The sequence below is a fragment of the Helianthus annuus genome, chromosome 4 (genome assembly GCF_002127325.2).
Source record: "Helianthus annuus cultivar XRQ/B chromosome 4, HanXRQr2.0-SUNRISE, whole genome shotgun sequence".
Classification (NCBI taxonomy): Eukaryota; Viridiplantae; Streptophyta; class Magnoliopsida; order Asterales; family Asteraceae; genus Helianthus; species Helianthus annuus.
The window spans coordinates 156,957,984-156,983,126 of record NC_035436.2 but is presented as its reverse complement, the minus strand read 5'-3'; the positions used below and the strand labels follow the sequence as shown (position 1 = coordinate 156,983,126).

The 25,143-nt window shown below is 37.4% G+C and overlaps 1 long non-coding RNA gene across 20 annotated transcripts; it reads right to left on the bottom strand.

Annotated features, from left to right (window-relative positions):
* Positions 1-18,504: 18,504 nt before the first annotated feature.
* On the bottom strand, positions 18,505-24,867 carry LOC110936962. 20 transcript variants are annotated; one of them, XR_002590461.2, is made up of 10 exons: positions 24,660-24,864; positions 24,440-24,541; positions 22,217-22,254; positions 21,680-21,738; positions 20,911-21,286; positions 20,670-20,762; positions 20,188-20,265; positions 19,969-20,091; positions 19,412-19,472; positions 18,505-18,737 (listed from the first exon to the last, which is right to left on the bottom strand). It is a non-coding gene; the product is annotated as an uncharacterized LOC110936962 (long non-coding RNA). The 20 variants fall into 20 exon arrangements; XR_002590460.2 differs by having other exon boundaries at positions 20,911-21,277; XR_004890359.1 differs by lacking the exon at positions 21,680-21,738 and having other exon boundaries at positions 20,911-21,038; positions 21,180-21,277.
* Positions 24,868-25,143: the final 276 nt, after the last annotated feature.

Here is a 25,143-nt window from a genome sequence, read left to right as displayed (position 1 = left end):
ATGATTAACCTGACCTTTCGGTTTCGAAGGGGTAACTTTACGATTTGGCCCTCGATTATTTACCATTAAGGGCCTCGTGACCTTTACCCACATTGTTAAGTCCCGGTTAGTTTAATTACTATCCGAAAAGCCTTAACTTTTATTGTTGACGCTTTTAACCCCTCTCATACGAATTTGATCATAATTTTCTCGTTTTAAAACGGAACTTCGCGAAATTTATATCGTATATTCTAGTGAGCGTACTTTACTGTTACAAAGCCTCGGGTTCGTCAAAGGGTCACTCAGAGGTATAAATTAAACATGTTGACACAATTAACCCCTGTAGCTTGTAATCTCTCACTTTCTCCCGTGTTTCGCTCCGTACGATCCATGATTTATTCATTTGAAGGTACGAGCATCATTTAGGGTTACTATACAGTATATTTACCCTTCGTTGACATTTATAACCCTCGAATTTACATAATTTCAAGGTTTGTCAACTTTAGTCCTTTATTTAATAGTTAATGCCACGTGTAAGCTCATGACACGTATCAACACATTATTGGACACAAAGTTTCGAGGTGTTACATCCTCACCCCCTTAAAATAAATCTCGACCCGAGATTTACTGAAATAAATAAGGGTATTTCTCTTTCATCATGGATTCAACCTCCCACGTGAATTCGGGACCTCTACGGGCATCCCATTTGACTTTTACAATCGGTACATGCTTCCTTCGAAGCTTCTTTACATGTCGATCTTCAATCGACAAAGGTTTTTCCACAAATTTTAAGCTCTCATCTATATGCACATCTGTATGGGGTATTACCAGTGATTCGTCAGCGAAGCACTTTTTCAGATTGCAGATGTGGAACACATTGTGAATTCCATTGAGCTCCTCTGGTAAGTTTAACTTATAGGCAACTGACCCGACACGTTCGATAACCTCGAAAGGTCCTATGTATCTTGGGCTTAGTTTGCCTTTCTTACCAAAACGCATCACTCCCTTCCAGGGTGATACTTTAAGTAACACTTTTTCACCTACTTCGAAGTGAAAATCCTTACGCTTTGGATCCGCGTAACTCTTCTGCATATCTCGGGCAGCTTTGAGACGGTCTCGAATCTGGACAATCTTGTCCGTCGTCTCGAAGACTATCTCTGGTCCTGATAATTGGACATCTCCAACTTCCGCCCAACAAACAGGCGATCTACACTTTCTACCGTATAATGCCTCGAAGGGCGCAGCCTTAATGCTGGTATGGTAGCTATTGTTGTAGGAGAATTCGACTAATGGTAGGTTCTTATCCCAACTCCCACCCAAATCGATAGCACATGCACGTAGCATGTCTTCCAACGTTTAAATAGTACGCTCACTCTGACCGTCTGTCTGAGGATGGTAAGCCGTACTAAAATTCAAACGTGTGCCCAAAGATTGCTAGACGCTTTTCTAGAAATGAGACGTGTATCTAGTATCTCTGTCGGAGATAATAGACACAGGTATGCCATGTAAGGCTACAATCTTATCAACGTATAACTAGGCCAACATATCGGAGCTATAAGTCTCCTTGATGGGTAAGAAATGAGCTGACTTAGTCAGTCTATCGACTATAACCCATATTGTGTCATTTCCTTTCCTTGTCTTGGGTAACTTGGTAATAAAATCCATAGTTACACATTCCCACTTCCATTTGGGAAGTTCAGGCTGTTGTAGCAAGCCAGACGGCTTTTGATGCTCAGCTTTGACTTGCGCACAAGTCAAGCATTTGGCTACATAAGCGGCTACAGACTTTTTCAAGCCTATCCACCAATAATTTGCCTTTAGATCCTGATACATCTTATCAGCCCCTGGGTGAACAGAATATTTGGAACTATGGGCTTCCTGGATGATAACATCTCGTAGTCCTCTATAAATTGGAACCCATATTCGTCCATTTAATCGTAAAATTCCGTCCTTGCTAAGAGTTAACTACTCCTCAGTTACTCCCAGCTTCTCTTTAGGATAGTTAGCTTCCAACACAGCTTCTCGCTGTGCAGCTAACAACCTTTCAATCAAATTATTCTTCACTTCAATGCTCTTGGCATTGATTCGGATAGGTTTCACCCTTTCCTTTCTACTCGGGGCATCAGCGACTACATTCGCCTTGCCGGGATGATATCTGATTTCACAATCATAATCATTTAAAGTCTCCATCCAACGGCGTTGCCTCATGTTTAGCTCCTTCTGATTAAACAGATGTTGAAGGCTCTTATGATCAGAATAGATCATAAGCTTGATACCATACAGATAATGCCTCCACAGTTTTAGTGCGAACACAACGGCACCCAGCTCCAAGTCATGCGTGGTGTAATTCTTCTCATGCACCTTTAACTGTCTCGAAGCATAGGCAATAACTTTGCCTTTCTGCATGAGCACACATCCTATGCCAGTGGTGATGCGTCGCAGTAAATTACGAACTCTTCGGTACCTTCAGGTAAAGTCAGCACAGGAGCGTTGCTCAACTTCTGCTTCAGAATATCAAAGGACTCTTGCTGCTTAGGGCCCCAAACAAATTTTACCTTCTTCTTGGTCAGGGAAGTTAAGGGCGCAGCAATCCTTGAAAAATTTTCAATGAAACGCCTGTAGTATCCTGCTAACCCCAGGAAACTACGAATCTCTGTAGGCGTCTTTGGCTCTTGCCAATTCATGACAGCTTCAACTTTAGCGGGATCCACTTGGATACCACGCTCGCTGACAACATGTCCAAGAAATTGGACTTCTCGAAGCCAGAATTCGCACTTAGAGAATTTGGCATAGAGTTTCTCGTGATGCAGGAGTTTGAGAATACAACGAAGGTGTTTCTCATGGTCAGCTCGGTTCTTCAAGTAGATAAGAATATCGTCGATGAAGACGATGACGAATTTGTCTAAGTACGGCTTGCAGGCGCGATTCATGAGATCCATGAACGCAGCCGGTGCATTAGTGAGACCAAAAGGCATCACTAAGAACTCGTAGTGACCGTAACGAGTCCTAAATGCGGTTTTATGTACGTCTTCATCACTGACTTTCAGTTGATGGCAGCCTGACCTCAAGTCAATCTTCGAGAAGTAACTTGCCCCTTGTAACTGATCGAACAAATTGTCGATCCTTGGCAAGGGATATCTATTCTTTATTGTGACCTTATTAAGCTCGCGATAATCGATGCACAGACGCATCGATCCGTCCTTCTTCTTGACAAACAGGACAGGTGCTCCCCAGGGAGACGAACTAGGTTTGATGAAACCTTTAGCTAGCAGTTCATCCAGCTGGGTCCTCAACTCCTTCATTTCGGTTGGTGCTAGCCTGTAAGGTGCTCTAGCAATAGGTGCTGCTCCAGGGATGATATCAATCCTGAATTCCACTTGCCTATCCGGTGGCAGACCAGGTAGATCTTCAGGGAAAACTTCTGGATATTCCGAAATGACGGGAATGTCTTCTATCTTCGGTTTAGGCTCATCAAAAATCACCTGTGCCATGTAGATGACACAACCCTTCTTTAGACATTTTGAAGCCTTGAGCATAGTCACTTGCTCAGGCAATCCGTACTGGGTATCTCCCCCGAATGGTAAGCGATTCACCAGACGGAGTCTTTATCACCACTTGCTTTCTGTTGCAGACGATTTGGGCCTGGTTGTGAGATAACCAGTCCATACCCAATACTAGGACAAAACCGGCCAATTTAAAGGGAAGTAGAGATAGAGGAACAGAGTGGTTCTTAATGGATATCACACATCCATCTAACACAGTGGAGACGGTTTCTATGGTGCCATCTGCTAGCTCTACCTCGTAATTCACATTTAAGGTTTTGACAAGCATATTCAGCAATTTGCAAAATTTATGATCTACGAAAGACTTATTAGCGCCCGAATCAAAAAGTACTCTTGCAAAGATATCATTTACGAGGAAAGTACCTGTGATCACATTATCGTCTAGCACTGCTTCTTTCGCCTCCATCCTGAAGACTCTTGCATTGGTCTTCTTGGCCTCTTCCGGCTTCTTGGCATTCTTAGGGCAGTTGGTTCGAATGTGCCCCTTCTCGTTGCAACTGTAGCAAGTTGCATCCTTTATCTTTTTGCAATCCACGGTCTTGTGGTCCTTGGACTTGCATAACCCGCAAGCATACGACTTCGACTGAGTCTGCGAGTTTGATTCGAGTCTACACTTTCCAAAGTGATGTCTCTTGCAATTCTTACACTTGGGCTTCTCACCAGACTGTTGCCCATCCTTCCTTGACTCAGACCCTCTCTTGTTATCAACCCTTCCACGGTGTTTCTTGCTCGACCTCCGTGAAGTATCATCTTCACGCTTTCTCTTCTCAGCCTCTTTGTTCCTCAGCGATCTTGGTCGGACCGCATCAAGAGTAAGGGACAAAGATATGTCGGCTACAGATCTAAAGGTCGCTGGCCGAGAGGCCTTTACGCTTGCCTTTATCTCGGGGGCTAAACCACCGATAAAACGAGCTATTCTCTTTGGCTCCGGGGTTACCAGATACGGAACCAACCGGGACATCGTGTTGAAACTCGTGAGGTAAGCTTGACAGTCAAGGTTCGTCATCACCAATGACAGGAAGTCAGTCTCTATCTTTTTAACCTCATGTTGAGGGCAGTAATTCTCCTTGATGAGAGAAATGAATTCCTCCCATGTCATGCTGTATAGGACAGCCTTTCCCGAGGCCTGAACCAAAGACCTCCACCAAGCCAGGGCCTCGCCCTTGAATGATTGTGAAACAAACTTTACCACATATTTCTCTGCGCAACCACTGATGTCCACCACGGTGTCCATCTCGTCTAGCCACGTCATACAATCAACCGCGCCTTTCTCCCCAGTGAAGTCTCGGGGTTTGCATGATACGAAATATTTGTAGGTGCAGCCCCTGGCGCGAGATGCATCAGTATACACTTTTTCTGGACGGACACTGTTTTCATTGGACGAGTGATTATCATCGTCCTTTTTAGGCTTGGACGGTGGTTTGCTGTGAGATTTTGAGTGGGTTTTCGGCTTTGAGTGTGGTTTAGATATGTTTCTGTTCCGGGATTCAGTATACTCCTCGTATTGTCGATCCAGGGCTGCCTTAACAGCATTGTCGACAAGAGCTTTTAATTCAGCGCCCGTCAAATGAACCTGGGCGTTATCGTATTCGTCTTCTTTCGAATGACTATTCTCCCCACTTGGATCAGCCATGGTAACTTGAATCTGCTACAGAAGATAACGAAAAAATTTATTTAGGAGTTTATTATGGAATTGTCTTTTATGGCAATTCATTAACCATGGTAACAGAGACCATATTTGGTTAATTGGTTACTCACCTTTATTTAGGATTTGAACATACTTATCCTAATTACAAACAATATTGTTAGTGGCATAAAAGCCTAATCACGAGGACGTTTTTATAATATTAGCCGGGATTACAGAGAATCAAGGCATGAAGGTTTGAACCATAGTCCTTTTACCTTTTCTGACAGGGAGTCATGGACTACCACTGCCTTTTTGTCTTATATGACAATAATTATGGCCCGTAGGCACTACACCACTAATGGATGTTTTAATAAGTTTGGCCCGTAGGCACTACATCGTTAATGGATGTTTTAATAAGTTTGGCCCGTAGGCACTACATCGCTAATGGATGTTTAATAAATGATCATTTTTATTGATGATTTAACCCATGATTTACAAATCATTAATTTGGGCTTTGGAATCCTTAGAAGGATTCTTATACTAGAATGACGCGTGCGATTTTTAACGAATCACATCTGCCATGAACGTTAACATGATTACAGAGGTTAACAGGGAATCTGAATCTTTTAATCAGGTCTTACCATCTTGGACGGATCTTATAAAGACACCTGGCTAGGTTTCACTCTTAAGATTCTTTAATTAGGCAGATTTAAAATTAAAAGGAACTATTTTGATTTATTTCATATATAGTAATAAAAATGAAATTTGTAACATAACATTCCATAAACTTCAAATATGATTACACGCTGCCCTAAACGGGACTTTTTAAATAAATAAATACCTACACAGAGGTTTATAGAAAACATATCCACGCAGGGACCAAATACAAGATAGATGTCCGCGCAGGGACTAAAAGATAAGTCCACGTAGGGACTGAAATACGATAAATGTCCACGCAGGGACTAAATTGTAAATACAACAATACATAAGGAGACTAATGATCTCGTTTCTTCCTCCCTTTTAGTAGGTTTGCTAGGCCCTTGAGAAATCCATGATTACTCTTTCGTTCTTGTTCGAAGTCTCGTTCCACACGGTTTAGACGGTGGAGTATTTCTTCTTGCTCCGGCGGAGAAAAACATGGCTGTTGCGACGGTTGCTGAACCGGAGGTCTAGGAGGTATTGGATACCCATGAGCTGAGTAATCTGGTCTCCAAGAGGTACCATGGAGGGCATTGTAATTATCCGCTACCACATATGGATCGGCATCATAGTTATAGTTGTAGTGCGTGTGAGTCGGCTGCTCAAACGGATTGTACGCCGTGGAAGCGCCGTACCCTGGTATCGGATTGTCATATCCGAATGGTGGCGGAGGTGGTGCAACTGGTGCAGAATTCACCTCTGCAGGGTGACCAGATGATTTCGCTAATTGTGGTTCTTCTTCAGGCACTGACGGAAAATGACTCGCACTCGAGTGGCGAGGGGTGCTAAAATGGAATTCCCCTCCTCGGGTGGACATCCGTGTGCCTGATCTTCTACGCCTTGGCGGATCTGGAATTACTGGTTGAACCGGTGGCGGTGGCGGTGGCGTAACTGCCACGAACCGCGAATCCTCAGAAGGATCCTGTTGTTGCTGTTGTTCGTGAGGCGAGAAGTGATGAGATGGTGTGAAGTACCAATTACATTGGTCAAACCTCGCCTGGTAGCTGTCGGGACCTTGATAGGGTGTTCCATGAAAGGATGACCCATCATAAATCTCGATTGGATGGTTGAGAGTACCCCGTGCAGGCTTGACGGGATCTGTATCCTCGTCCATATCCATGGCATTATCTTCAGAAAAGTGATCCTCTGGTCCTAAAGGGTTATACCCTATTGGCTCTTGGACATAATCCGCCGGGTTAAACTGTCCTACGAAGAAAGGTGAAGGATCGCCATAAGAACGGTGCGAAGCAGATCGCTGGAGAGGTATAAAGGATGGTTGAGGGTTATTGGGATTGTTTTCCGAATCTGGTCCAAAAGAATGACGGTATGAGGGTGTTGAGCTATGCGAGGTAGAATGTCTCGCAGGTTCAAAGAGGTTTCTTCTTCGTCTCTGTGGTTCTTCACTCCTTGTACCGGAAGGAGCTCGCATGCTCGAAGGTCCAGCCTCGTGATCATTGTGAGTAATGATCGTCCCTTTTCCTCTTCCTCCTCTTCCTCGTCTGATTGCTTGTGGCATATTTCCTGCTTTCAAAACTTTAAATAACAATAAACAATAAAAAGACAAACTGGAATAACAATTCGAATTTGTCCTATGTTCTTGTCTAGACTCAAGTATGTGCAATTGTGTAACTGAGATTAAACACAAAGGCTAGTGTTTAATTCACTCAGTGTTGGCTCTGATACCAACCTGTCACACCCCGATTTCCACGTGTCTCACCGGTGGGCCCGGTGGGGGATTATCGTGACGTAGTTGGCAACAATATAGTCAACCACACAATATATGAATGCACAGCGGAAGCATAAAGATAATTATATTTCAACCATTGTTTGCAATATCAAAGTATTACGAATAGTCGAAAATGTATCCACAGTGGATCAAATAAAAATATAAGTTTTGTTCAATAGACGAAGGCATCTTAAGCTTGCAAGACTCTTTATGATGCTAAGGAGGATATCCAGCCAATTACGCATAGTACCTGCATTTAGTATTTTTGGGAAAATACGTCAGCTAACACTGGTAAATACATTCAACCGACATTTTTGTAAAATGTTTAGTAAAATTGATTTGAATGCACAAGGCACAAACTCTTTTATAACTTGGGAGAATTATTTAAATATATAATCTTGTGAACGAATTACATGTTCCTTATGCGTTCAGTAGCCCGGATCAAGTCCGGGTTAAAGATCAATAGACACACCATAGCGATCTATTTATGCACTAACGAGTGTACGCCTACACTCCGCGCTTAGGTCGTGGCCATTTCGTAAAATGATGCCAGGGATATCCGGGACATGGTCATTAACCCCCCAAAGGCTTTTAAGTAACAGACTGTTTAAACGAGCTGATCAAATTTATTCAATTACCCACTCAATCGGTGGAGAATTTAATGCCCGATCAAGCGGTATGCTATATACCGTAACCCAAGCCCGTATAACGGAAAATAAGTTAAAAGTATTTACCTTTGTAAGTATAAATCCTTAATTGAAATAAATTGCAGATAGCTTTTACTGGTCTCCTAATCTGGAACGAAGGTTTAAATTAACCTATTAGAATCCTAACGGGTCTTTAATTTAGCCGTAGCTTAGACCGGTCAGTTTCAACGGATAGTTACGGTTTAATCGCGTGAAAGGCGAAAACCGGGAATGGAATGTGATTTTGACCCAACAAGTTTTGAAGACTTGTTTTATATGGGTATAATAATCACACTCTGGATTTTGGGGTCAAAACAATATGGTTTGACCCGTTTCGGCTAGTTTATGTAAACTAGTTACATAAGCCGAACCGTGCGCGCAAATGGCGTAACGGGTAACCGTAAGAGTCCTACACTGGTTTCCTAAGTTAATATACTTTAAAGAGGTTGTGGTATCAGCGGGATACCTTCCATAATGCCTATAACGAGTTTAAGTTCATATTATGCCCCGTAGGGGTATTTCGGTCTTTTTAAGGATTATAAAAGAGGTTTCTGAGTTCTACAGGAAATCTGAGTTTCCCGAACAGTTTATAAAGTCTAAAATACTTTATTTATTATTTAAAATCAGTAGCAACTGGAATCGAGTCAAAGGACCTTGTAGAACTCAAGTTATGGCCGAAAAGGGTATATTCGGTATTTACCGAACTGTTGCCATAACCGCAGGTTATGAGCAGGTTAAAAATAATTAAAAATCTTTAAAAATCCCAAAATATTATTTTACATCAGTGAGTAAAAGGTTTGGTGTCGAAATCCGGGTTTAGATAGGCGTTATGCTAATTGCGCTATTAAATTACTAAAGTTTTCGTAATTTGCGCTATTTAGCATAACTCCTATTCTAGACCTCGGATTGACGTGAAATCTTAGGGACATGCTTAGAAATCAGTAACTAAGGTTATGGTTCTTTCACATGTCCAAAATTCTTGTTTTAAATTAAAAAGGGCGTTACGGTCAACTTTTAAGCATTTAACGGAAATGTGTAAAAGACTCGGACAAACAACGAACCGGTCACAGAGGGTTATACCATCATGTAACCTGGTCCTAAGAGAGTCCTAAGGCATAACTAAATCAAACTTTAACGGGTCAGAACTGAAGTCAAAACAAAAGTCAAAGCTTTTACGACTTTCGGCTCCGAACCAGGTCAAAACAGTAAATGGTCGGATCAAACAAGCTTAGACTAGTTAATATACTTATTATCATGTTTTATGAGTGTTTTAACAGGTTACATATCATCTACATTACCGATTATGCATTAAATCGCAAAATGGCATTTCTGTTGACTTTTTCTAAGCACGTTTGACTCGACATTTGGACTAGTTAGAGTGGGAATCAAAGGGTGCCCTTTTAGGGGTTTAAAGCCCACATGATTACCAACATATAACTATCTTTGATTCGACAAACCACTGGACCATTTGTGATTTATCGCAAAGTCAATCGTTAATTACGACGGATTGACTTTTAAGCTAAACTATGCATAATCTAAGCCACAAAAGGGTAGACACACTTACAGAAGCTTGGTGCACGACTAGGGATGAAAGAAGAATGGTTGAGAGCTCTAGAAATGATCAGAAGGCAGGTTTGAGGTGTGTTTCACAATGGAACACTACCATGCCATTTATAGTGAAAAACTTGGTTCAAGATCATTACAACTCACTCTAGGATTGCTCATGGATGATCAGCAGGTGTCCTAAGGTGCTAGGGAACATGTAGAGGGCGCCCATACTTCAATTAATGCTCAAATGATCGTTCACAAGCTCAAACATTGAATCTGTCCAAAGTTTCTGCATCTGGGACTCGTACGCGGCCCGCATTAGGATTCAGCAACTCGGACGTGGGCCGCATGAATCCTAATGTCAGAAAACGAATCAGCAGCTGGCTCGCGACCCGCATTAAATTACCCATAACCTTAACGCGGCCCGCATTAGACCTGATTTCCAAGATTTTCAAATCTTTTGTAATGATTAACCTGACCTTTCGGTTTCGAAGGGGTAACTTTGCGATTTGGCCCTCGATTATTTACCATTAAGGGCCTCGTGACCTTTACCCGCATTGTTAAGTCCCCAGTTAGTTTAATTGCTATCCGAAAAGCCTTAACTTTTATTGTTGACGCTTTTAACCCCTCTCATACGAATTTGATCATAATTTTCTCGTTTTAAAACGGAACTTCGCGAAATTTATATCGTATATTCTAGTGAGCGTATTTTACTGTTACAAAGCCTCGGGTTCGTCAAAGGGTCACTCAGAGGTATAAATTAAACATGTTGACACAATTAACCCTTGTGGCTTGTAATCTCTCACTTTCTCCCGCGTTTCGCTCCGTACGATCCATGATTTATTCGTTTGAAGGTACGAGCATCATTTAGGGTTACTATACAGTATATTTACCCTTCGTTGACATTTATAACCCTCGAATTTATATACTTTCAAGGTTTGTCAACTTTAGTCCTTTATTTAATAGTTAATGCCACGTGTAAGCTCATGACACGTGTCAACACATTATTGGACACAAAATTTTGAGGTGTTATAAATATACTGGCAATCGTCTAGATCATTCAGTGGTAGATCAGTGTTGATAAGTGTAGTCAAGCCCGAAATCCGTGATTTGATCCCTGAGCAAATTATGATATTTCCTTATTTTTTTTGTAAATAATATTTCGATATTATTTAATTTTATGTTTGTAGGTTTTGGTCTAATAAAACATGCTCAGGAAGTTGAAGGGTTGTATAAGAAAATATTGATTTTTAAATTGGATTGCTGAAATAATTGAAAAATATATTTATTTAATCCAAGTTTCAAACTGATGAGTGGTCTCGAATCAAGACTGTGGTCTCGGCCCATATCATTACAGGCCGGCCCACAGATTTGGGATATTTAAAGGGATCTCGACTCGAGACCCCACTGTGCACTCGAAACAAATCATTGTCACTTTCAAAACTCTCTCTCACTCTCCGGTGACTTCTTTGTTTTTCCAACAATAACTCCGGTCTCGACTTGTGGTTGAAGGTAATTTGATGAACTTGATGATGTTTTAGTTGAAGTTTTGCAGGGTTTATTGAAGATTTGATGAAGATAGGTTGAACATCATATGAATGTTTGAAGACGCTCATGAACCCTAAATTTGGACATGTTTTGGTCTTCAAAGGATTTTGAAAGTGTTTTTGGATTTTGATCCAAATTTTAACAGATCAAAAGGTGTTTGGGAGATCTCGACTCAGATTGAAGAAAAATTTTTAGGGACTCGAGATCTGTGTTTGCGAGTCGCAATCTCTTCTGTCTCGACTGCGGTCTCGAGTCGATGTCATATTGGTCTCGAGTCAAAAACATAGTAGTCTCGGGTGATTCTTTTGTCTTGACTTAGGTCTCGACTCGAAACCTTATGATCTGACTTGAAACATTATGGTCTCGAGTGACTTGAAACATCATTGCTGACTTTTGCAATCTGAGTTGTTGATCAATGATCAGCCTGTTGAATGTTGACCAGATTTGTCTTGTTAATAAACTTCATCAAGTAAGAAATTCTTATGGGATTAATGTTTCTGTTGTGTAGATATGGATCTAAAGTTTATTTCTACGCATAATGAAGCTGGATACTTAGCTGCTCCTCCAGAGAAGCACAAGAGATTATATACATCGCTGATTAAGGGGTTGAATAGCTGCCGACTTGTTCATGCATTGAGAGAGAATCCTGTTGTCTACGAAAGTCTAATTCAAGATTTTTGGAAGACTGCAAGTTTTGATGCCCTTGGAGCTGAAGGCAAAGGAGTTTTAGTTGCTGAGATACAAAAGAAAAACGTTACTGTGACTGAGCAGATGATAAGGGAGGTGCTACAGTTCAATGACCGGGAAACTGATCCTATTGAGCTGCCAGCAGGAACTGTGGAAGCGATTTTGCCGAGATTGAGTTATGAAGGAAAGTATCCACCATTAGTAAAGAAATTTGTGCATCCCTATTGGTGTTTGTTGGTGCACATGTTCATTCTCTGCATGACAGAAAATCGAGGAGGCACTGATCAATTGAACATCACTCAGTCTGCTGCTTTTACCTGTCTGATAACCAATGAATCTTTCAATTACTCGAAGTACATATTCGAAGGCATGAAGAGAAATGTGACAGGAGTTCGAAAGGACAAGTTTCTGATGTATCCAAGATTTTTGCAGATAATTCTAAATGCTCGTTATCCAGATTTGGTGAGATTTGGAGATACTTTGGAGTTGAAGCCTATGGGTCCTGCTTGCTTTCGAGCTCTTACTCCGAAAAAGGGTACTGAAAAGAAGTTTGAAGGATTAATTCCTCTGGAGAAATTTGGTCAGTTTGCTGAGACTGAGGATGTAGTTGCTGCTCCAATAATAGTACAACCAGTTCCTGTAAATGCAATGGTTGCTGAAGAGCATGATGTTCAGGGTGCTGTTAATGATGAGCCTGAGACAGAGATCTTAACAATCAACTCTGACGATGAGGGCATAGAGATCATGTGTGATTCAGGAGATGATGAAGAGCTTCCTCCTGAAAATGAAGCCGATGTTGTTGTTTCTATTGTTCCGTCTGTGATTACTGCTGAAAATTTGGCTTTGCTGTTAAAATCTGTGACTGATAAGATGGGAAATCCTCCTTCCAATCTTACAGTATCGAATGAAGAACCTCGTGAGACCCCAAAGTATTCTGATTCATTGCCTTTGAAGCGGAAAAGGAGGCATCCTCGACTTGGAATATATGTTGAACAAAACAAAGATCAATCTGTGTGCGCTGCCGAAGATGATGATGGATTGTATGACTTCGATTTTGAGAAGAATGTCACTGACACCACCACCACTACTGAAGATATTTTGAGTTCAACACTGACTCTCAAAGAAATGTTTTGGAGACCGCCACTGCAGATGTTCAGGTTACAAATGTTGATACTGATACTGTTGTTGAGACAATGCCACTTGGTGTTTCTGAATCTGCAGGTCCTTCTAGAGTCGTTCTTGATGTGCCTAGCAGTTCAAGTGGTAAGAGACCTGAAGAGCCGTTTAGAATGCCATTTGATGATGATTCAAGCGATGATGATGATTTCATTAGTATGAGAGAAATGAAGAAACGGTTAATTGTGATTGAGCAAGATTCAATTCATAAAGACGCCAAGATCATCCAACTTGAAGATACTATAGTGCAAAAGAATCAACAAATTGAACAGCTTTAAGGAGATGTCAGTTTGCTGTTCAATATGGTGTATGATTTACGTGGAAAGCTGTAAAGGAAATTTGGGAATGAATTTTCTGATCCAACAGATGTAGAAAACCGAAGAAGAGCTTTTGATAAAGATGATGCTGAGCGATGCAATGGAAAAATATTTTGAAAGGGTGATTGATCTTGTTGCTGAAAAGGAAAAGGCTGAGAGAATTAAGAAGAAAAGGGAGTTTGTTATATTAAAGAACAAGAATCTTAATCCTGATGATGATGATGCTCAAGCTACTCATCATCTAATGGATGTTGGTGAAACTCTCTACGATAAAGTTGGAAATCGATCTGGTGTGGTTAGCTGGGGATTTGATCATGATCGTCGAAGATGGTGGATCAAGAGAAAGGTTGGACCAGTGGAGTGGTACAAAAATCCAGCTCAATTTCAGACGTTTACAAAGGTTGATTTGACAAATCTGTCCAATTCACCTTATGTGGACGATAAGCCTGGGGGTCGTGGTTATTTGTTTTATGAGAGATTGAAGAGGGAGGTTCTTCATGGCTTTCCTTCTATGCATACTGCAGAGTCTCTTGTTAAACCAGCTAAAGGTGTTCGAGATCCATATACAAACAAGCGAATGAAGATTGTTCACTGGCCTGCAACTGACAAGGAGAAAGTGATTCCTTTAGTAAGAAAGATTCCAAAAGGCACTTTGAAGTCTTTGCATTTTTGGGCTTATGATGAGCGTTTAGGGCAGGCAGTGATTGTTTGTGATGATGATGTGAATTTCCGCTTGGTGGATCAAGTTGATTTACTGAATCTTGCCTATGAAGATCTAGAGGTGTTAGCTCAGAATCAAATTAGAGCTACTGAAAAATATGAAGAAATTGCTAAAGGATGGACTGCAGCTGTTGCTTCAGCCATTCACATTCGCACAAAAGGTTTTGGTGGGCTCAAAGATCGTCTGGGTGGTGCTCGTGATGGTTGAAGTCTCAAGACTCTCTATGCATAAACCTAGGGGGAGATTGTTGGAACCTTGAGGTTTATTCAAAGATAAATACTAAAGTATAGGGTTGATCTTGTAATGTTTTAACAAGTTAGTTTTGAGTCACATTTATGTAATGGGTCTTAGTGATCTCGAGTGGGCCTGGGAATGGTTTCGAGCCATTCTAGTTAGTATATAAGAAAACCCTTGTTATGTTTAGGGGGTTGATCGCTTGGTAGAAAGTCAGAGGCCACTCGAGATCCTTGTGCGTCTTGTATCAGTCATCGTTTCTAAGGTGAATGCAAGATAGTATTTTGATCTGATTATTGTGTTTATTTTACTTTGTTGTTTTCTTGAATCCGCTTGTGTTTGGATTCCGCACTTACACAAGTTAACATTGATATCATTGAAAGATCCTCGTTTCTAAGGTGAATGCAAGATAGTATTTTGATCTGATTATTGTGTTTATTTTACTTTGTTGTTTTCTTGAATCCGCTTGTGTTTGGATTCCGCACTTACACAAGTTAACATTGATATCATTGAAAGATCCTCGTTTCTAAGGTGAATGCAAGATAGTATTTTGATCTGATTATTGTGTTTATTTTACTTTATTGTTTTCTTGAATCCGCTTGTGTTTGGATTCCGCACTTACACAAGTTAACATTGATATCATTGAAAGATCCTCTCGGGTTTTACACATACCCCTTCACTGGGTTAGTTTTTGATGACGTGGATGTTGACGTGGACGCTGATGTGTAAAAAAATAAGCTGGTTCATTATGTAGATGATGATGTGGATATTGATATGAAAAAAAAATAATTTTTTTTAATTATATATATACATACACAGACACTCACCATCTTCACCACCACCACTCCACTACCTCACTACCACCACAACCACCGAACTCCCACCGCACAACCACCATCTTCAACCCCCTCCGACCACCCAGCTCCCACCGCACAACCATCATCTTCAATCCCCTCCGACCCCCACCTACCATCCATTCCCACAATCCTTCAATCTCCAATGAAATCAGAACCTCAGCAACAACAATGGAATTAACCCTATTTCCGCTCCACCACATCGACATCCGCTCCACCATATCGACCTCTGCTCCGACAACAACAATGGAATTAACCCTATTCCCACGAATCTGGATCCTTCATCGGTGATAGTTAGGTCAAGTTTGAGAACCGCCGATACGGGGGTGGTTGTCGGTCAGGTGACGAAGGTGGGGATGAATCTGAGATGGCAATTGTAGGTGATGGCGGAAATGGCAGTGGGGGTGGAGATGACGGTGGTGTTGATGGAGATGGCAGTGGTGGTGGAGGAAGTGGAGGTGGTGGTGGTGGTGGGTGGAGGTGGTCGGAGGTGATGGTGGTGGTGGGTGATGGTGGTGGCTGGAGGAGATGGTGGTGGCAGTGAAGGAAGAGGAGGAGGAAGTGGAGGTGGTGATGGTGCCACATAAGCAGCGAAGTCAACAAATAAAAAAGTCGTGTCCACATCAGCAAAAAACTAACAAGGATCATTGGGGGCCAAAATCTTACAAATTAGGATTGTTACAGAAAATTTTTTAAGTTGGGATTATTAGTGACCAACGAGTGAAAGTTCGGATTATTAAAATCCAATAACCATTTTGTTTATAAAATACCTTCATTATTGATACATGAGTTCTTTTCTTTATGCGGATACGAGAGTTTCCTAACTTCTCATGATTTTCGTTAACCAACAATTTAAAATTAATTTATTACCACAATATTATCATTTTCAAAATGTTTTAACAAATATTTATTGATTATTTAATTTATGTCTAAAAAAATTACTATCTCTGTTTATTGTTCTTCGTGTCAAGCAAAATGCAATACTTCCTTCGTCAACTTAATTTTAAGTATTAAATACTTAGTTTGTCATTATATTAGTTTTGTACGAATTTAATGTAATGCACAAATTTATTTATCATTATTTAATTTATAGAGTTTTTAGTTATATATTTAAAAATTTTCAATTCGTGTATACTAAATTAATAAACAAAACATTTTTCATAGATGCTTCTTCTTTTCGTAAAAAAATAAATAAATAAATAAAAAATATATATTTCTGGCTTCCCGTGATACTAAATTAATTTTATGCTAATCAGTAATGATTAAAAAATCCGATAATATAGACCCACCAAGTATTTTAAAAAGATTTATTGGATTCGTGATTTTACCTACTCATTAGTGAGATCACTTTTATTTAAATGTCACATTCTTTTTGTTCTATCTCCAAAAGTAGAATAATTAGTAAGTATTATAAAATATATTAAGTAATAAAAACAGAGTGAGTACACCGACGAAACACATGCAATGTTCATCGTATTTTTAAGCCACCATTCGTCTCAAAATACATGTATGACAAATACTCATACGTGTCATTGGAAGTCATTTATTTTTATATTTCTCGTCTCCCTCTTCTACTTAATTATAAATAATTATTATTTTATTCCTCAAATTCACATAATCTCAACCATAGTTATCTTATCGTGTTCTGTAATTTAAAAGATAGTTATCTTATTATGTTTAAATTCTGTAAGGGATTTTAAACTTTATAGCATTATCCTTATAGTGGAGAGTTCAAATGAGAAAAAAAAAATTGTAAGAAGAAAAAAAAACAAGTTTCAACCAATAAGAATGCTTAATTTTACTTCATTTAAAATTTGCATTTAATTTTAATATAAGGGTATATTGGTAAACTTACATAAATCATTAATTTGTATTCTTCCCCTTTAATAACTAACTAAATTAAATTTGTAACTCTTTTTTAAAATATATACTTTTTCCAAATTAAAAAAAAAACAATATAATTTAAAGTGGAGAATAAATTACTAGTAGTGTAGGATAAATTACGAGTTGTGTAGGATATTTTTCGAGGTGTGTAGGATAAATTTCGACTGTGTATGATAAAAATATATAATATGTAGTGTATATGTAGGCAAATTTTGATATGTGTAGGTTTTGTAGATTATATGTAGGATAATTAATGATTAGTTGACTAATTAATTAAAAAGAGAAAAATTAATGATACGAGTTATAAATGAAATACTATTTTACTAATATGTCCTTTTTTCTTTTTCTTCTCACATTAAATTTCTTCTCAAATGAACCTTGAGAAGAAATTTAATGTGAGAAGAAAAAGAAAAAAAAGGACATATTAGTAAAATAGTATTTCATTTATAACTCATATCATTAATTTTTAACTCTTTAATTAATTAGTCAACTAATCATTAATTATCCTACATGTAATTTACAAAAACTACACATATCAAAATTTTCCTACATACACCCTACACATTATAGAATTTTATCGTACACAGTCGAAATTTATCCTACACAACTGGAAATATATCCTACACAACTCGTAATTTATCCTACACATCTAGTAATTTATTCTACACTATAAATTAAGTTGTTTTTTAATTTGGAAAAGGTATATATTTTGAAAAGGAGTTATAAATTTAATTTAGTTAGTTATTAAATGGGAAGAATACAAATAAATGATTTTTGTAAGTTTAGCAATACACCCTTATATTAAAATTAAATGGAAATATTAAATGAAGTAAAATAAAACATTATTATTGGTTGTAATTTCTTCTTTTTTCTTCTTAGAAAAAAATTCTTCTCATTTGAACCCTCCACTATTAGTATAATAACTATATGATCATTATCTAATCTAATACGCATAAATAAAGAGATACATGATCATTTAGATGTTTTTTACCTTAAAGAACCCACAAAAATATGTAGGAATAATTATTAATCTAATGTATTAATACAAATTTTGATGACTCTGTATTAATCGATTATATTATATGTATTCAAGCCGTGTAATACACATGTTTATTCAATCCACGCAATGCACGGGTTTTTAAAGATGTAACATTTTTATTACTTAGTATATAAAATTACTAGTCTAAGTACCCGTGTGTTACACGGGTGGCTCAAAGTAAATTATATCATTTAATAGTGTTGACATAAACTTTGAAACGAAAGAAACGTTTCATTACTTATGTAAATATTAAATTACAATGAACTAAAGAAAAGGTAATACGGAAAAATAAAAAATCGTCAAATGGCTATACACTTTAATATACCAATTAAAGAAAATCTTGACCTTTTTATAAGCCATATCATTGTCATCAAATTGATATGCTCGACTAAGATACATACCTTGACTCCCCCGCTTGCTAGTGCCACCAGGTATAGTGATGTGAATACCTTAAAATACACAAAAAAAAAAGTAAGAAGATTTAAAAGCTATATTACAAACATGACGAACATATATCATGAAAATACTTATTCACATATATTTTATATGAAGCAAACTTGGCGAGCGAAGATAAAACAAAGCAACGGCAATGAACCGCTCTAAACGCTAAGAGACCAGCTTCCTCTTATTTATATTATTTATAAGTCTTTACATAATTGTTTTGCAACCCATTTCTCGACCAAAAATCATTCCGCGCCAGATGCTAAAATAGTAGCAAAACAGTCCTGGAGTACTCTCTAGATGGCTATTTCAACCCATTTTATAGCTAAGTGAATTAAAAACATATCGAAACGATGAAACTTTTATATGATTTAAAGTTTTACCTCTCTTCATCATTTAATAAAGAAAGATAACTTTTAAACTGCCATAAAATGCTATCTCCATGTGTAAATCTTTATCATGGAAAAAAGTAATCCATATTTAAACTGACACAACATCTGCAATTGAATCTTGTAATCCATATGTTGACACCTTTAACCTACCCTACCCCACGCACCCATCTCAACTTATCTATTTTATACAAAACACCAGCTATAGTTTCCCTTTTAACCCATAACCAAACCAAAACCGACCCACAGTCACCCGTGTTTGAAAAATAAAATACTTTAATTTAACAACGTACCTGCATGGGTTTGTTCTAGATTGATTATTCGACTTGGCGTTGCAAATAGCACACTTGTAACCTGCTCGATGCAACCAGTCAGAGATGTAAAGATCGTGGATCATAACAGTTAATATTTAATATTTTATCAAATGCAAAGTATAAACTGCCTTCGACTTCAAATTCTTATAACTTCAATTTACTAAACCAAAATTAAATGAATAAATAAGCAAACCAACAGATCCGATAAGCACAACAATATAATATTAATTACTTAATACTATCGATGACTCTAATCCTTACTACTAAACACATAAAGCATAACCAACAAATGTTCAATCAAAAAACTTAAGATCTACACTATACGAAGAATGATAAATCGATTCAGATAAACCATACAGTTTCATTCATCAAACATATCTTAAGTTAGTGTTCCACGATCACTATATCAAAATTAAATAAATAGGATAAATGAGCAAACCTCGATGATTCAAGAAGAAAACAAACAATAATAGATATAAAGAAGTAAATCATTCAACTAACCACAAACCAATTCGTTAAGAGTCTGATGAACTCACTATTGACAAATTATTAGGAATTCTTGGTTCCTTTGAGACATAAAAACATCACATTTTTCACGGCATGCAACAATTATGCGTTGTTCTGATCTTTTCAGAGGAAACGCTCAAATGCAGACGGTTCTGTGGTAATAACAAATGCAAAGTGGTATTAATCTTCTATGGATAAATCTATATTGATGTTGTGTCAAATTTATAATAAATATAATAAATTTATACCCAAATCATTTACACAAACATCTTGTGATATTCCATTCTTTGATATCTTCTCCAGCAAGGCAAAAGAGTCAACGATACCTGATACATCTAACCAGAACTGCTGATAAGTAACATTTCAACATCATTGTCGTAAGTAGAGGTGACAATTTACATCCATTTAAGAATCAATAAGTTAAATTTGGTCGTGTTCTATCTCGAAATGATCAAATGAAAAACATAGAACGTGTCAAACGGGTTAAAGGTTACACTAAATCATTTTACTCAGACTCTCTGGTTATTAGAAAAATATGGTTTTTGTAATCAAAATTAGCCATTTATTGTTTATCACTTTGTATAAGTTAAAAAGAAGTGAAAAAAAGTTTTTAAATGTTAACCTCACTTGGTCTATTATGACCCGTTTCAGTCCAAACCTGTTTTTGACTCGTTACCCAACTCGCATGACCTACCCATTTGGTGGCCTCTAGTCATAAGAGACAAATTACCTTGTAAACTTCAAGTGTGGAGCATGCCTCTAGAGGTTTAATTAGAACCATTGGCAAGTCAAAAGATATAGGCGAGGGTATTTGTTGAACAATCTGACATCAGAAATGTGAACAAATCAAATTAATAGCAATGCATTTACTTGAAAATAGTACAATATTATAAAAAATAGCAAATTACTCATCGGATAATATAAACAATTAAGTGCATACTCTAAGTCACTTTGTTTGTGGCAAAACATACCTCGTCGTTACCAGTGCGATAGGCGCATACCTAACCTCTATTGGTTCATCACATTGATCATTTTCATGAAAGACATATGTGGTCCATTGCATTGACATTCTACCAACTTGTTGTGCAGATTTCATGACCTACACACAATTAGATTTCATGGCATTATTATGATATTCAATTTTTCTACATGCAAAAAAAAACTGGTTTTAGGATCGAAATTGAAAAAAAACCAAAACTGTTTTTTAACCGATTATTAAAAAAACCGATTCAGGCACAACCCCACCCGACGGTTATAGACCGGTTCTTCTTCGCCAAACATCTTGTGATATTCCATTCTTTGATATCTTCTCCAGCAACGCTAAAAGGTCAACAGTACCTGATACATCTAACCGGAACTACTGATAAGTAACATTTCAACATCATTGTCGTAAGTAGAGGTGGCAATTTACATCCATTTAAGAATCAATAGGTTAAATTTGGTTGTGTTCTATCTCGAAAGGGTCAAATGAAAAACATAGAACATGTCAAATGGGTTAAATGTTACACTAAATCATTTTATTCAAACTCGTTATTAGAAAAATATGGTTTTTGTAATCAAAATTAGCCATTTATTGTTTATAACTATATATAAGTTAAAAAGAAGCGAAAAAAAAGGATTTTAAATGTTAACCTCACTTGGTCTATTATGACCCGTTTCAATCCAAACCTGTTTTTGACCCGTTACCCAACTCACATGACCTACCCATTTGGTGGCCTCTAGTCATAAGAGACAAATTACCTTGTAAACTTCCAGTGTGGAGCATGCCTTTGGAGGCTTAATTAGAACCATTGGCAAGTCTAAAGATATAAGCAAGGGTATTTGTTGAACAATCTCACATCAGAAATGTGAACAAATCAAATTAAAAGCAATGCATTTACTTGAAAATAGTACAATATTATAAAAAAAATAGCAAATTAATCACCGGGTAATATAAACAGTTAAGTGCATACTCTTAGTCAGTTTGTTTGTGGCAAAACATACCTCGTCGTTACCGGTTTAAAAACCGAACCGAACTGGTTAGTACCTCGAATTCTTTCCGTATCAAATCGGTTTAAAAAACCGAACTGGTTATAAAAAAATGTTTTTTTTTGTGCCATAAAAAACCGAAACCAGTTAAAAAAATCATATCGTTTTAAAATTAAAAAAACTGATTTGTACACCTCCGAATAAGTAGCTATGCCACATTATAGTCAAATACTCAGAGTTATTTTGCTTTAACAATAGAGATAGATTAAACTGAATTAAAAATTAGAAAATTAATGAAATTAATCATACCTTGTCTTTCCTAATGGGCTTGCATCATTCAAGAGCACCTGTGCTTCACAATATATGTTGAAGTAAGGGTTCAGTTAGGATTTCTGGTGCAGGCCAGAAGTAGCCTAAATGCTTTCTAGCATGACATAGAGAAACAATAATATCTTTGAAAGAAATGTCACATTTACGGTAAAAATTCATATTTCAAAAGTATGCAAAACATAGCAAAATAATCCCCAAACCCAAATATTTAAATTAAAACAGGTTAAAAAATCACAAAAAAATATATATATATTTTTTCTGAAATCTGCACTCCGATCCCCAACAATGGAACTACTTAGGCCCGACAATTAGGCCAACATAACAAAGCCATCTTGCCCAGGCATGCAGGCTATCAAGAACTTTTCATGGGATGGTTGTGGTGGCCTATTTGATAATTAATTGTGTTTAAATTTCGCTTGTTTTCCCACAAATGACACTTCACCCTAGTGTTCCATAACTGTCTAGGCTAGTTCAGTTTGCTCCACATCAGTTTCTAAAAAAAGGCATCTTTCTAAATACAGAACTAATAAGAAAAATTCTAAATAACTTAAGATGTGAAACAAATTTAAACGCTAGTAATGCATGAAGGAGTTAAGGATAATTAACACTTTATTTATATATAACTATTTCAACTGATTGAGAATTAATTAGGTTTCCATATTGAACAATAGGCGGTTTCACAATTGGCGAAGGAATGAGAAAAAGGATTTGCCGCTCAATTCATAATTATCTAGTCAAAGAGCATTGTCACATCAAAGTCAAAAAGTCAACATTATTTTGCTTTAGTATAAGAGATAGATATTTATTCAAAAAGTATAATATACGGGGTTATAACCTAGTGGATTTAAAAAATATTTAGATATCAATTTTCCCGATAAATGTACCAAAAAGTTTATTGAAATGTACACTCAGCAATTTTAGAAGTACTATTTGTTTTGGATAAATAACAAAAACGTACACATTCTTTTGAAGAGTTTGGACAATGTACTAATTTAATACGGATTTTTGAAGAGTTTGGACAATGCAATAATTTAATTAATACGGATGTGTAGCCATGTCGTAGGCCACCTCCTATTTGTAACTTTTCTTTCGTATTTGTAAGTATTTGGACAATGTAATAATTTAATACGGATTTGTAACTATTTGGACAATGTAATAATTTAATACGGACAATGTAATAACTTTTCACAGTGAAAATATCACTTTAACTTAAATTGTATGGATGGTTTGGTGGCAAGAGTACATTGTGGTTTTTTCTCAGTAATTTTTAAGAAACCACATTAACTTTTTTTTTTTTTTTTGAAGTAACGTATTTGGTTCTTTTTTTAAATTGCAGTTAAACAATCTGTTAACTAGAACCATTTTATCCTTATTATTAAAAGATAATAAATTGAGAGGTTAAATAAAACCTACAAATCCGTCTTGGTTGTCCCTGACTCACTTCTTTCTTAGAATTACCGACAACTGGCAACACAAAAGTGCCTCTCCTCTACCTCGTATTTTGCAAGTCCAGCTAGAGTGATGGATTGTGACGAAATGATACAACGACAAATATGATGTTGAGAGAGACGGAGAAAGGGGCATTGATTTTGAATCACTTGTTTGTAATGATCTTCAATTCCTTTCATTTTATGTTGGTATGTTGGATTTCGAGGAATTCGTCTCACTCAAACGATCAAGTAGATCTAAAGAATTTGGACTCGAAACTTTCAAGGATGAGCAAATGATGAGAGATGTGACCGAGGCAATGAACAACCAAAGTGTCTACAATTGTAACATCACCATTGACAGTGGCGGATTCAGTAATTTTTTCCATTAGGTTCACCTTTTTAGATGCTCCAATTTAATATGACTGAATATAAAAAATCCTGGTCGGTTCGACTGTTCGGGTAGGGTTAGGGCCGGCTCAACCATTTTGAGGCCCTAAACGAAGTAAAAAACAGAAACCTTTTTTCAAATTCAATTGTTATAAAATCTAGCTCGTCATTTTGAACAAGTTGATTGGTACTTTCGATTTCTATTCAACATGAAAATTACTTAAAAGGTAATACGTAACTTATATTGTATAACACTTAATCAATTAAGTCTCACCGAATCTTAATTCAGTTAATTATTCAAATCTCAATCTACCTAATTTGCCAAAAAACTGTAACATATTTCTAGAAACATTTAACAGAAGTTAAAAACTGAAATTAACATTACCTTGAATGGTGAAAGTTGAAAATCTTTGAAATCAATAGGCATCTTGAACTCAAGAACTGAAATCAACAACCATAAATGTAGCTTTTTGTTCCAAGATTATTTCTAACAACAGGTTGATAAACAAGAAACAATTTTAAATGATCAAGATCCTCAATGAGAGTTTATGTTGCAAGTACTAAATGTTGTTAAAAGGGCTGCCAGATGTTGGTATAAAACTAACCTTAATCGCTGATGATAATCGTATAACAAACTGAAGGCTGTCGGCGGAGGCGGAGCCGCGGAGGAGGACAGCGGTGTCGGCAATCGGCGGAGCCGCGGAGGTGACTGGTCGTTGCCTGAAGGTGGAGGCGCCTCTGCAGCTCTGCTGATGTGGTTTCACTTCGTCACTTGTTCTCGACTGTGGAGGTGATTTGTTTTGTTATAACCCTAAATGGGTTTTACATTAAAGAAAAAAATAAAAAAGAGAAATAAAAAAAAACGGAACAAAAAGTATAAATAAATTGTGCCTCGTATGAGATTCGAACCCGGGTGTCTTGGGGAGAATAACGCAAACATAACCAGTGGAGAACCAATGCTTTTTTGTTTATGAGTTCTCTTTATATTTTACTTATTGGTTCCTTTTCAATTTGTTATATATATTTACACTAAAAATTAAAAATCGAATGAGTTCCTGGGAACCCGTACTTTCTTAATAGGTCCGCCCC